Here is a 14,712-nt window from a genome sequence, read left to right as displayed (position 1 = left end):
AATGATAATTATAATGATAATTTTAATAATTACTGCAATAATAGCAATAATTAACTCTAATTATTCTAATAATTTTCATACTAATAATGACAATAGAAATAATAATAATATCATTGTTATTGATATTATAATGAGTATTATTGTCATTATTATTTCTAAAATTATCATTATTGTTATTATCATTACAAAAATAGTTATAGTGAAGAAAATGACAGTAATAATTAGCACTATAACGGCAATAATGATAATGATAATAATGATAATCATGACGATAATGACTATAATGATGATAATCATAAGAATAATGACAATAATGATAATAATAATCAGAGAGTCCATTTATAATGAAATAAAGGCTAAAACTAATAAAATCCAAAAAGTCGAAAAACGGTAAAAAATCTAGCGTATTGCAGCCTTTTCAGAGAAAGGTCGAAAATAAAATTCGCTTTTAAATGATAATTAATGATGATTTTAACATTAATTCAGGTAATTATGATGATTTTCATGATAATTCCTTTATTACTAACAATAATGATGATAATTATGATGATAATGACAATAATAATAACGATAAAAACAATGAAATGATAATCATAATGATAATATTGATAATTACTGCAATAAAAGCAATAATCAACTCTATTCTAATAAGTTTCATAATAATAATGATAATAGAAATAATAATAACATCATTATTATTGTTATTATAATGAGTATTATTATTTCAAAAATTATCATTATTGTTATTATCATTATGAAGACAGTTATAATGATGAAAATGACTAATAATTAGCATAATAATCATTCTAACTGCAATAATGAGAATGATAATAATAATCATCATGGCGATAATGACTATAATGATGATAATCATAAGAATAATGACAATAATAGTGATAATGATGATCATAATAATAATAGAGTCCATTTATAATGAAATAATGAAATAAAGTAATAAAATCCCAAAAGTCGGAAAACGGCAAAAGTAAGCGTATTACAGCCTTTTGAGAGAAAGGTCGAAAAAAACCTTTTACGCTTTTAAATGATAATTATGATGATTTTAACATTAATTCAGATAATTATGATGATTTCCATGAGAATTCCTTCATTATTAACAATAATGATGATAATTCTGATGATAGTGACAATAATGATAATGATGATAATAATTAAATGATAAATATAATGATAGTTTTGGTAATTACTGCAATAATTGCAATCAGTAGCTCTATTCTAATAATTTTCATACTAATAATGGCAACAGAAATAATAATAATATCATTATGTTTGTTATTATAATGAGTATTATTGTTATTATTATTTCTAAAATTATCATTATTATTATTATCATTATAAAAATAGTTATAACGGTGAAAATGACAGTAATAATTAGCATAATAATCATTATAACTGTAATAATGATAATGATAATAATGATAATCATGACCATAATGACTATAATGATGATGATCATAAGAATAATGACAATAATGATGATAAGGATGATAATAATAATCATAAAGTCAATTTATAATGAAATAATAAAACTAATAAAATCCAATAAGTCGAAAACGGCAAAATCTAGCGTATTACAGCCTTTTGAGAGAAAGGTCGAAAAAAACCTTTTTCGCTTTTAAATGATAATTATGATGATTGTAACATTAATTCAGGTAATTATGATGTTTTTTCATTATAATTCCTTTATTATTAACAATAATGATGATAATTATGATGATAATAACAATAATAATAATAATAATAATAATAATAAAATGGTAATTATAATGATAATTTTGATATTGCAATTATAGCAATAATTAACTCAATTCTAATAATTTTGATACTAATAATGACAATAGAAATAATAATATCATTATTATTTGTATTATAATGAGTATTATTGTCATTATTACTTCTAAAATCATCATTATTGTTATTATCATTAAAAAATAGTTATAATGATGAAAATGACAGTAATAATTAGCATAATAATCATTATAACTGCAATAAGGATAATGATAGTAATGATAATCATGACAATAATGACTATAATGCTGATAATCATAGGAATAATGACAATAATGATGATAATGATGATAACAATAATCATAGAGTCCATTTATAATGAAATAAAGGCTAAAACTAATAAAATCCCAAAGTCGAAAAAACGGCAAAATCTAGCGTATTGCAGCCTTCTGAGAGAAAGTTCGAAAATCCCCCTTCTTCGCTTTTAAATGATAATTATGATGAATTTAACATTAATTCAGTTAATTATGATGATTTTCATGATGATTCCTTTTTTATTAAGAAGAATGATGATAATTATGATGATAATAACAACAATAATAATTATAATAATAAAATTATAATTATAATGATAAATAGAAATAATTAACTTTATTCTAATAATTTTCATACTAATAATGACAATAGAAATAACAATATTATTATTATTGTTATTATAATGAGTATTATAATCATTATTATTTCTAAGATTATCATTATTGTTATTATCATTATAAAAATAGTCATAATGATGAAAATGACAGTAATTATAATTATAACTGCAATATTGATAATGATAATAATGATAATCATGACGATAATGACTATAATGATGATAAACATAAGAATAATGACAATAATGATGATAATGATGATAATAATCATTGAGTCCATTGATAATGAAATAAAGTCTAAAATAATAAAATCCCAAAAGTCGAAAAAACGGCAAAATATAGCGTATTACAGCCTTTTGAAAGAAAGGTCGAATAACCCCTTATTTCGGTTTTAGATGATAATTATGATGATTTTAACATTAATTCAGGTAATTATGATGATTTTCATGATAATTCCTTTATTGTTAACAATAATGATAATGACAATAATAATAACGATAATAATAATAAAATGATAATTATAATGATAATTTTGATAATTACTGCAGTATTAACAATGGTTAACTCTATTCTAATAATTTTCATACCAATAATAAAAATAGAAATAATAATAATATCATTATTAGTGTTATCATAATGAGTATTATTATCATTACTATTTCTAAAATTATCATCATTGTTATTATCATTATAAAAATAGTTATAATGATGAAAATGACAGTAATAATTAGCATAATAATCATTATAACTGCAATAATGATAATGATAATAATGATAATCATGACGATAATGACTATAATGATGATAATTATAAGAATAATGACAATAATGATGATAATAATAATCATAGAGTCCATTTATAATGAAATATAGGCTAAAACTAATAAAATCCCAAAAGTCGAAAAAACGGCAAAATCTAGCGTATTACAGCCTTTTGAGAGAAAGGTCGAAAAAAAACCTTTTTCGCTTTTAAATGATAATTATTTCCATACTAATAATGATAAAAGAAATAATTATAATATTATTGTTACTATAATGAGTATTATTGTCATTATTATTTCTAAAATTATCATTATTGTTATATCATTATAAAAAAGTTATAATGTTTAAAATGACAGTAATAATTAGCATAATAATCATTATAACTGCAATAATGATAATGATAATAATGATAATCATGACGATAATGACTTTAATGATGATAATCAAAAGAATAATGACAATCTTTTGAGAGAAAGGTCGAAAAACACCCTTTTCGCTTTTAAATGATAATTATGATGATTTTAACATTAATTCAGGTAATTATGATGATTTTCACGATAATTCCTTTATCATTAACTATAATGATAATTATCACGATAATGACAATAATAATAATGATAATAATAAAATGATAATTATAATAATAATTTTGATAATTACTGCAATAATAGCACTAATGAACTGTATTCTAATATTTTCCATACTAATAATGGCAATAGAAATAATAATATCATTATTATTGTTATTTTAATGAGTATTATTGTCAATATTGTTTCTAAAATTATCATTATTGTTATCATTATAAAAATAATTATAATGATGAAAATGACAGTAATAAATAGCATTATAACTGCAATAATGATAATGATAATAATGATAATCTTGACGATAATGACTCTAATGATGATAATCAAAAGAATAATGACAATCTTTTGAGAGAAAGGTCGAAAAACACCTTTTTCGCTTTTAAATGATAATTATGATGATTTTAACATTAATTCAGGTAATTATGATGATTTTCACGATAATTCCTTTATCATTAACTATAATGATAATTATCATGATAATGACAATAATAATAATGATAATAATAAAATGATAATTATAATAATAATTTTGATGATTACTGCAATAATAGCACTAATGAACTGTATTCTAATAATTTCCATACTAATAATGGCAATAGAAATAATAATATCATTATTATTGTTATTTTAATGAGTATTATTGTCAATATTGTTTCTAAAATTATCATTATTGTTATCATTATAAAAATAATTATAATGATGAAAATGACAGTAATAAATAGCATTATAACTGCAATAATGATAATGATAATAATGATAATCTTGACGATAATGACTCTAATGATGATAATCATAAGAATAATGACAATAATAATGATAATGATGATAATAATAATCATAGAGTCCATTTATAAAGAAATAAAGGCTAAAACTAATAAAATCCCAAAAGTCGAAAAAACGGCAAAATCTAGCGTATTACAGCCTTTTGGGAGAGAGGTCGAAAAAACCCTTTTTCGTTTTTAAATGATAATTACAGATTTTATCATTAATTCAGGTAATTATGATCATTTTCATGATAATTCCTTTATCATTAACAATAATGATGAAAATTATGATGATAATGCCAATAATAATAATGAAAATAATAATAAAATGATAATTATAATGATAATTTTGATAATTACTGCAGTAATAGCAATAAATAACTCTATTCTAATAATTTTCATACTAATAATGACAATAGAAATAATAATATCATTTTTATTGTTATTATAATGAGTATTATTGTCATTATTATTTCTAAAATTATCATTCTTGTTATTATCATTATTAAAATAGTTAAATTTATGAAAATGACAGTAATAATTAGCATAATAATCATTTTAGCTGTAATAATGATAATGATAATAATGATAATCATGACGATAATGACTATAATGATGATAATCATAAGAATAATGACAATACTGATGATAATGATGAAAATAATAATCATAGAGTCCATATATAATGAAATAAAGGCTAAAACTAATAAAATCCCAACGGCAAAATAAGCCATTTGAAGGATTGAAAATGGTATTTCTCCGAGACTAGTGTGACCTCCATAGCTGGTAATGCCAGAACCTATTCGGAACGGCGGTAACTTCAAAACTGAATCGAACTTCATTCTTATTGGCTGGAATTGGTCAAGGAAAGCGGAGTATCCAATCCCGTGTCTCGGATCCCTGTGCATGCGCGGTACGTTGCCTCCATCTTCATTCCTTATAAACTGTTCAGAATGGCTGATAGGGGGCCACCCTAGTCTCGGAGAAATACCATTTTCAATCCTTCAAATGGCTTATTCTCCTTCAACTAGGGTGGCCTCCATAGCTGGATACAAACTGTAGCAGAGGGATTTAAGAGAAAGTAAGAATGACCTTTGAAGTTTACTTGAACTAAATTAATTACAGCTTCCGACTGGAACCTCATTATTAGTAGGTTATATAGGCTTGTAATAATAGATGCAAAAATATTACTTCTTTTGATTCTATACATAATTCTTGTATATTATGTTTTTTCTCGTTGTACTTATGACTCTTTATTTCTTGTTACAGGAGTCAGTCTCTATATCTGTACTGGTGAGTTTGGAGAATTGGGTCTCCCTGGCACTGAGTCCATGGCTACACAAGGTACATCCTGGAGTCTCAGAGATAAGTAGTGTGAGTACTGGGAGTTGTCGATTGGTTGGGGATGCAAAGAGGTCGACTCTTGGTCTCCCGAATCGGGTTGTCAGTAATGCAAATTGGTATTCTTGTAAGGTCCAATCCACTGATGACGAGGTTTGTCTGGATATGGAATCTGCCCACTGGTTGGATTTTCCTGCTAGGTGAAAAGCTAAGGTGTGAATATCTCTGTTCTTTGCCAGTGTGAATATTGACTCTGATTCTCGGAGAAGGGCTGGTGACCGAGATGAACCTTGCCTGTTCAGGCAATGTATGACTGCTGAATTGTCTGACAGCACTAAAACCGATGTTTGTTTGATTGAGTGTTCTCTCTGTAGTGCTAAATGAACTGTTCGTAACTCTCGAACATTTATATGAATTCGGCTTGCAGATAGGGTCCATCGACCTGAGCCTTGATGGCCTATGGACGACTGGTATCCCCATCCTGTGTCTGATGCATCGGTAGTAAGTGTCATAACTGGTGGAGGTGGAACCCATGGAGCCACTGTATCTAAGCGTCCTTTCCTTGTCCACCATCTTAACAGATAGCGTAGTCGAGGTGGAAAGGGGATGGGGAGATCTCTTTCTAGAGAAGTGAATATTGTTCGGCTCTCTAGGAGTAATCGAAGTCTGCCAAGTGGAATCACTACTGAGGCGTGGTTTAGTGAGCCAAATTGCTTTGAAGATTTTCTTACAACATCTGCGGCAGTTGTCTATTGACAATCTAAGTGTTGCTGTTGATTTGTCCCAGATTAATCCAAGCCATTTTATGGATGGTGTTGGTGAAAGGTGGGATTTTTGAATGTTGAATTGTAATCCCATTGACGTTTCTATTTCTAATGTCTTTTGAATCATGGACCGGCACTCTCTGGGTGTGACAGTTAAAATCAACCAGTCGTCTAGATACATGAATATCTGTACTCCCATCTTGACTAAGCGTGCTTGGACTGGTTGTAGCATTTTGGAGAAAACTCTTGGGGCTATGTTTAGCCCAAATGGGAGCACTTTGAATTGATATATCTGGATGCCTGCCGAGAATGCCAGATATGGTTTGTATCTTCTGTGTATTGGTATATGCCAATATGCATCTTTTAGATCCAGAGAAGCTAGTAAAGTGCCTGGTTGTAGGGTAAGACGGACTTGTGCAACAGATTACATTTTGAACTTGAAAGTTTGGATATGTTGATTTAGTTTGCTTACATCTAATACTAATCGTGACTCTTGTGAATTCCTCTTGGGAGCTTCGAACAGTCGATTTAGAAACACTTTTCCTTTTGACCGTTCTACAACCTTTTTGTTTAATAGTTCTGGAGTAGTGGAGAGGAGGTACATTGTTGTACCATGGCCAACGTAGTCCTTTCTCTGTTACATTCTTGGCCCATCCTGGAGGCCATTTTGCTTGCCATCCTAATAGGCGACCATTGACCAGATAGTCATTGCTTCCTGGTTCTTGTAATTGAGCCAGAGTTTTGTCCTTTATTTTTGTCTCTCCGAAAGGGGCGTTGATGAGAGCGTTGGTGACGATCCAATGGAACTTCTTGTCCAACAGTGGATATCATATCTTTCCTATGGGTATGAGTTATTCTCTGAAAGCCTGTTGCATGATTGCGAGTTCCTTGAGTCCTATGTGTCTGACCTCGCTTTTCTTGATGTGGTCGAGACTGCAATACTTTCAGAAGTTGAGGCGGAAGAGATACTTGAAGTGGTTTGGGTATCTTTTCTATTTCAGCTCAGATGGAGGACTCTCTCCCACACGGTTTGTGATGGAAAGGGTCACCTTGGAGTAAGTTCATCTTTGCTGACTCCAGGCCTCTAGGAACCACTTTTTCTCTCAAGACTATTCTCTTCTTAATTGCTTCTTCAATAAGAGTCAGTGCTATTGGCACTGCTAAGTGCCCTATGCCTACTGCTGCTTGGGCTGCTACACTGATGATGAGGCGGCTGTCGTTGCTCTAACTGACGTGACTCATAATCTTCCCAGAGTGTATTCTTTGAGGGGGTTCTCAAAGGAGTCTGGAAGTCTTCCCGTCCAGCTTTTCGTGCTGAAAGGAACTTCATTATTGTTGCCCTATCAGAATTATCTGGAAAATGTAGAGAAACTCTTGACTGGAGTTTTGTACTAGGGGGTGATATGGACGTATGTATTGCTTTGTCAGTCCGCCATGATGACAGAACTGCTAAATCTGGGAAGGTAGAATTTATAGGTTCTGGAATAATTAGTGATGGCGTCCTAGATCCAGAATCTGTCATCATAATGGATGGCATGGCTAAAGGACCCCCCTGAATCAGGGAACTGAGTGAAGAAATTGTATGTGCAACTTTCCTTGCATGTCTGGCTGACATAGAGGCGGGTTGATGTTGAGGATGTTCGAGGACGCCACCATAATTGAGTGTCGCCTAAAGGAGAAGTACGTTCTTGAGCTCCTATATTTAATACTTCCTCCCAGACTTCACGACCATCAATAAAGGAAGGTTGGAGTAATGTGGATGACCCATCAGCATTAGTGACATGGCGCCATGAACTGGGTACCTGAAACCATCCTCCTGGGATGGCTGACGTGGATGTACTTGTTCCCATAGGGGAAGGAGAAATTTCTCTTGGTCTAGAGTGTGCCACCTGATGACTTGAAGGAGACTGTAATTGTGAAGGAGACATTGAATTGTGAGAAGACAAACGACACCGTTTCTCAGGTGGAGGAGAAGGGGATCTAGATCTAGATTGTTGAATCAACTTTGATGAATTTGAGGGAGCTTGGTCTAATGCGTTTTCTGGCATTTTACCCAGTGCTCCAACCAGCTGTTTTAGAAGCATCGCAATTTGAGGGTTTTCCTCTTGAAATGTCTGTAGATTTTTACTTGAAGTAGGTGAGTGTCTTGTATCTAAGTTATTTTCTGACATGAGGGGTGAAGGAGCTGATGCAGTGCCTGCTGGTCCTCCAAACCATTTTGCCAATTCTGGTGATGACCAACCAAATTCAGAAATTCCACGTCTAGATGCTGAAGCTGCAGCTCTTGGGTATTGGGTCTCTAGAAGTTCCCACTCTGTAGTTGACCGTGGGTCTTCAGAGGCTCTTACAACTTCTAACAACCTGGAGCAAGTTGGACACTCATTCGGGTTGAACACTCCTTGTATAGCACATAGTGAATGTTGTGGACAATGGATGTGGTCTGTAGTCCTCACTTTTGTCTTACAGCCTTTTGTTCAGCACACTGAAAGTGTTCCAGGGGACGACATCTGTGAAAGAAGAAGGCTGTGTGTAACTAGGGTCTTCTTAGTTGTCTCATTGTTCATATTTAATATTGTATCTGGATAGCTATTATATATGATAAGAAGTGTAAAAGTAGCTTCTTGAATCACAAAATAATCAGCTGTTGTGGTGACAGGGTAGCGCGATAGGAGCTGCCTCTAGTTGAGGAGCGCACTAGCTCGGGAGCGTGCTAGGAGCATGAGAAGAGCTGTCTCTAGCTCAGGAGCACGCTAGCTCAAGAGTGTGCGAGGAGCGCGAGAGGAGCTACCTCTAGCTCAGGAGCACAAGAGGAGTTGTCTGTAGCTCGGGAGAGCAAGAGGAGTTGCCTCTAGCTCGGGAACACGAGAGGAGCTGTCTGTAGCTCAGGAGAGTAAGAGGAGCTGCCTCTTTCTCGGGAGCTCGAGAGGAGCTGTCTGTAGCTCTGGAGAGTAAGAGGAGCGCGGCTCGTGAGCGCGAGGATCGCGAGAGGAACTGTCTGTAGCTCGGGAGCGCGAGAGGATCTGTCTGTTGCTTGGTAGTGCGACAGGAGTTTCCTCTAGCTCGGGATCGCGAGAGGAGCTGTCTGTAGCTCGTGAGCGCGAGGATCGCGAGAGGAGCTGTCTGTAGCTCGGGAGCGCGAGAGGATCTGTCTGTTGCTTGGGAGTGCGACAGGAGTTTCCTCTAGCTCGGGAGCGCGAAGAGTGCGATAGGAGCTGTCTGTAGCTTGGGAGCGCGACAGGAGCTTCCTCTTGCTCGGGAGCGCGAGGAGTGCGAGAGGAGCTGTCTGTAGATCGGGAGTGCGACAGGAGCTTCCTCTAGCTCGGGAGCGCGAGAGGAGCTGGCTATAGCTCGGGAGCGTGACAGGATCTTCCTCTATCTCGGGAGCACGAGAAGCTGTCTAGAGCTCGGGAGCGTGACAGGAGCTTCTTTTAGCTCGGGGAGCGCGAGGAGCTGTCTGTAGATCGGGAGCGCAACAGGAGCTTCCTCTAGCTCGGGAGCGCGAGAGGAGCTGTCTATAGCTCGGGAGCGTGACAGGATCTTCCTCTAGCTCGGGAGCGCAAGAGGAGCTGTCTGTAGATCGGGAGCGCGACAGGAGCTTCCTCTAGCTCGGGAGCGCGAGAGGAGCTGTCTATAGCTCGGGAGCGTGACAGAGCTTCCTCTAGCTCGGGAGCTGCCTGTAGCTCGGAAGCGCGAATAACACCCGAGGAGCTGCTTCTATCCGGGAGTTCGTGAGGAGCTACTCTAATTCGGGGGCGTGAGAGGAGATGCCTGTAGCTCGGAAGCCCGAAGGATACCCGAGGAGCTGCCTCTAACTCGGGTAGGTGTAGAGAACCCACTCAACTCGAGAATATTTGTCTATAGCTGAGGAGCTCAACAAACTCCGGAAGTGCTGACAGAGTGTCTGGGTTGACATGTATAAGCAACAACTATAATAATTACATAGTTTAATGATTAGTGGACCCTTGTATGTTTCAACTATCAACAGGTCAGCTGTAGGAATTTTAATCTTTCTCTCATATACTTTGACGGAAAGAAGGAAACCCTTGAGAAGTATTAAAATATTGTAAAATACAAAATAAAGATTCACTCTATCTAGAAAGAGAATTATGTCAACCAGGTAAACATGACTATCACCACAATAAAACGGGAGTTTCGTACAATCATACGAAGCTCGCCGACAGCGATGTACATTTGTTATTTCTTACCTTGATCGTTAAAGAGATGACTGCAATCTCCTGAGAAAAAAAATTCTTCGTGAATGCAAGAAATTTACGAATTTTGTAGACCTTCTGTACTCGCTGGCGACGATGACAAGAATGAAGATGGCGGCAACGTACCGCGCATGCGCAGGGATCCGAGACACGGGATTGGCTACTCCTCTCTCCTTGGCCAATTCCAGCCAATGAGAATGAAGTTCGATTCAGTTTTGAACTTACCGCCATTCCGAATAGGTTCTGGCATTACCAGCTATGGAGGCCACCCTAGTTGAAGGAGAATCTAGCGTATTGCAGCCTTTTGAGAGAAAGGTCGAAAAAAAACTTTTTCGCTTTCAAATGATAATTATGATGATTTTAACATTATTTCAGGTAATTATGATGATTTTCATGGTAATTCCTTTATTATTAACAATAATGATGATAATTATGATGATAATGACAATAATAATAATGATAATAACAATAAAAGGTTAATTATAATGATAATTTTCATAATTACTCCAATAAAAGCAATAGTTAACTCTATTCAATTAATTTCCATACTAATAATGGCAATGGAAATAATAATCATATCATTATTATTGTTATTATAATGAGTATTATTGTCATTATTATTTCTAAATTATCATTATTGTTATTATCATTATGAAAATAGTTATAATGATGAAAATGACAGTAAAAATTAGCATAATAATCATTATAACTGCAATAATTTTAATGATAATAATGATCATCATGACGATAATGACAGTAATGATAATCATAAGAATAATGACAATAATGATGATAATCATAAGAATAATGACAACAATGATGATAATGATGATAATAATAATCATAGAGTCCATTTATAATGAAATAAAGGCTAAAACAAATAAAATCCCAAAAGTCGAAAAAAAGGAAATTCTAGCGTATTACAACCCTTTTGAGAGAGAGGTCGAAAAATTATGATTATTTTCATGATAATTCCTTTATTATTAACAAAAATTATGATGATTATGATGATAATGACAATGATAATAATGATGATAATGATAAAATCATTCTAATGACAATTTTGATAATTACTGCAATAATACCAATAATTAACTCTATTCTAATAATTTTCATATTAATAATGCCAATAGAAAAAATGATAATATAATAATTATTATTATCATGAGTATTTTTGTCATTATTATTTCTAAATTTATTATTATTGATATTATCCTTATAAAAATAGTTATAATGATGAAAATGACATTGAGAATTAGCATGATAATAATTATAACTGCAATAATGATAATGATAATACAGATAATCATGAAGATAATGACTATAATAATGATAATCATAAGAATAATGCCAATAATGATGATAATGATAATAATAATAATCATAGAGTCCATTTATAATGAAATTAAGGCTAAAACTACTAAAATCCCATAATTCGAGAAAAAAACGGCAAATTCTAGCGTATTACAGCCTTTTGAGAGAAAGGTCGAAAAACAAACTTTTTCGCCTTTAAATGATAATTATGATGATTTTAACATTAATTCAGGTAATTATGATGATTTTCATGATAATTCCTTTATCATTAACAATAATGATAATCATGATAATGACAATAATAATAATGATAATAATTATGAAATGATAATTATAATGATAATTTTGATAATTACTGCAATAATAGCAATAATTAATTCTAGTCTAATAAATTTTATACTAATAATGACAATAGAAATAATAATATTATTATTGTTATCATAATGAGTATTATTGTCATTATTATTTATAAAACTATCATTATTTTTATTATCATTATAAAAATAGTTATAATGATGAATATGACAGTAATAATAATCATTATAACTGCAATAACGATAATGACAATAATGATGATCATGACGAAAATTACAATATTGATGATAATCATAAGAATAATGACAATAATGATGATAATATAATAATAATAATCATAGAGTCCACTTATAATGAAATAAAGGCTAAAGCTAATAAAATCCCAAAAGTCGAAAAACGGCAAAATCTAACGTATTACAGCCTTTTGAGAGAAAAGTCGAAAAAAAACTTTTTCGCTTTTAAAGGATAATTATGATGATTTCAACATTAATTCAGGTAATTATGATAATTTTCCATGATAATTCGTTTATTATGAACAATAATGATGATAATGACAATGATAATAATGATAATAATAATAAAATGATAATTATAATAATGATAATGATAATAATGATAATCATGAAGATAATGACTATAATGATGATAATCATAAAAATTATGCCAATAATGATAATAATGAGGATAATAATAATCATAGAGTCCATTTATAATGAAATAAAGGCTAAAACAGCCTTTTGAGAGAAGGGTCGAAAAAACCCTTCTTCGCTTTTAAATAATTATGATGATTTTAACATTAATTCAGGTAATTATGATTATTTCATGATAATAATGGTGATAATTATGATGATAATGACAATAATAATAATGATAATAGTAATAAAATGATAATTTTGATAATTACTGCAATAATAGCAATAATTAACTGTATTCTAAGAATTTTCATACTAATAATGACAATAGAAATAATAATAAAATCATTATTATTGTTATTATAATGAGTAAAGTCATTAATATTTCTAAAATTATCATTATTGTTATCATTATAAAAATAGTTATAATGATGAAAATGACATTAATAATTAGCATAATAAACCAATAATGATAATGATAATAATGATAATCATGACGATAATGACTATAATGATGATAATCATAAGAATAGGGATAATAATGATGATAATGATGATAATAATAGTCAGACTTTTTTCGCTTTTAAAGTATGATTATGATGATTTTAACATTAATTCAGGTAATTATGATGATTTTCATGATAATTCCTTTATCATTATCAATAATGATGATAATTATTATGATAATGACAATAATAATATTGATAATAATAATAAAATTATAATGATAATTTTGATAATTACTGCAATAATAGTAATAATTAACTCTATTATAATAAGTTTCATAATAATAATGACAATAGAAGTAATAATATCATTATTATTGTTATCATAAAGAGTATTATTGTCATTATTATTTCTAAAATTATCATTATTGTTATTATCATTATAAAATACTTAAAAGGATGAAAATGACAGTAATAATTAGCATTATAACTCCAATAATGATAATGCTAATAATGATAATCATGACGATAATGACTATAATGATGATAATGAAAATAATGATAATCATGACGATAATGACTATAATGATGATAATCATAAGAATAATAACAATAATGATGACAATGAGGATAATAATAATCATAGAGTCCATTTTTAATGAAATAAAGGCTGAAAGTAATAAGATCCCAAAAGTCGAAAAAACGGCAAAATCTAGATTATGATTATTCCAGTTATAAAGTTAATTGTTACTGTCATTTTCGTATTACAGCCTTTTCAGAGAAAGGTCGAAAACCCCCCTTTTTCTCTTTTAAATGCCCTATGAGAATATGGTCGAAAAAAAACCCTTTTCGGATGATTATGATGATTTCTGCAATAATTCGGCTAATTATGATGATTTTTATGATAATCCCATTAATAATGTTGATAATAATGATAATTATGACATTAATTAGAATCATTATGACATTAATTAGGATAATTATAATATGATAATTACAATGATAATTTGCGTAATTAATGCAATAATAGCAATCATCAACAATAATCTAATGATTTTCATGATAATAACAATAATACTAACGATAATGATAATAATCAAAAATAATAATAATAGAAATAATCATAATATCGCTATTATTGTTATTATAATTATTACTGTTATTATTTCTAAAATTA

At 30.9% G+C, this 14,712-nt stretch overlaps 1 long non-coding RNA gene across 1 annotated transcript in view; it reads right to left on the bottom strand.

Annotated features, from left to right (window-relative positions):
• Nucleotides 1–10,939, bottom strand: part of LOC138861700 (uncharacterized) — a 12,690-nt gene extending 1,751 nt beyond the window's left edge. Inside the window, exon 1 of the long non-coding RNA XR_011398564.1 lies at nt 10,823–10,939. This is a non-coding gene — a long non-coding RNA (uncharacterized lncRNA). The remainder of the gene's footprint in view (nt 1–10,822) is intronic.
• Nucleotides 10,940–14,712: the final 3,773 nt, after the last annotated feature.

This window comes from Penaeus vannamei, chromosome 5 (assembly GCF_042767895.1).
Source record: "Penaeus vannamei isolate JL-2024 chromosome 5, ASM4276789v1, whole genome shotgun sequence".
In the NCBI taxonomy this organism is placed as follows: Eukaryota; Metazoa; Arthropoda; class Malacostraca; order Decapoda; family Penaeidae; genus Penaeus; species Penaeus vannamei.
This window is presented reverse-complemented; position numbering and strand designations above follow the sequence as displayed.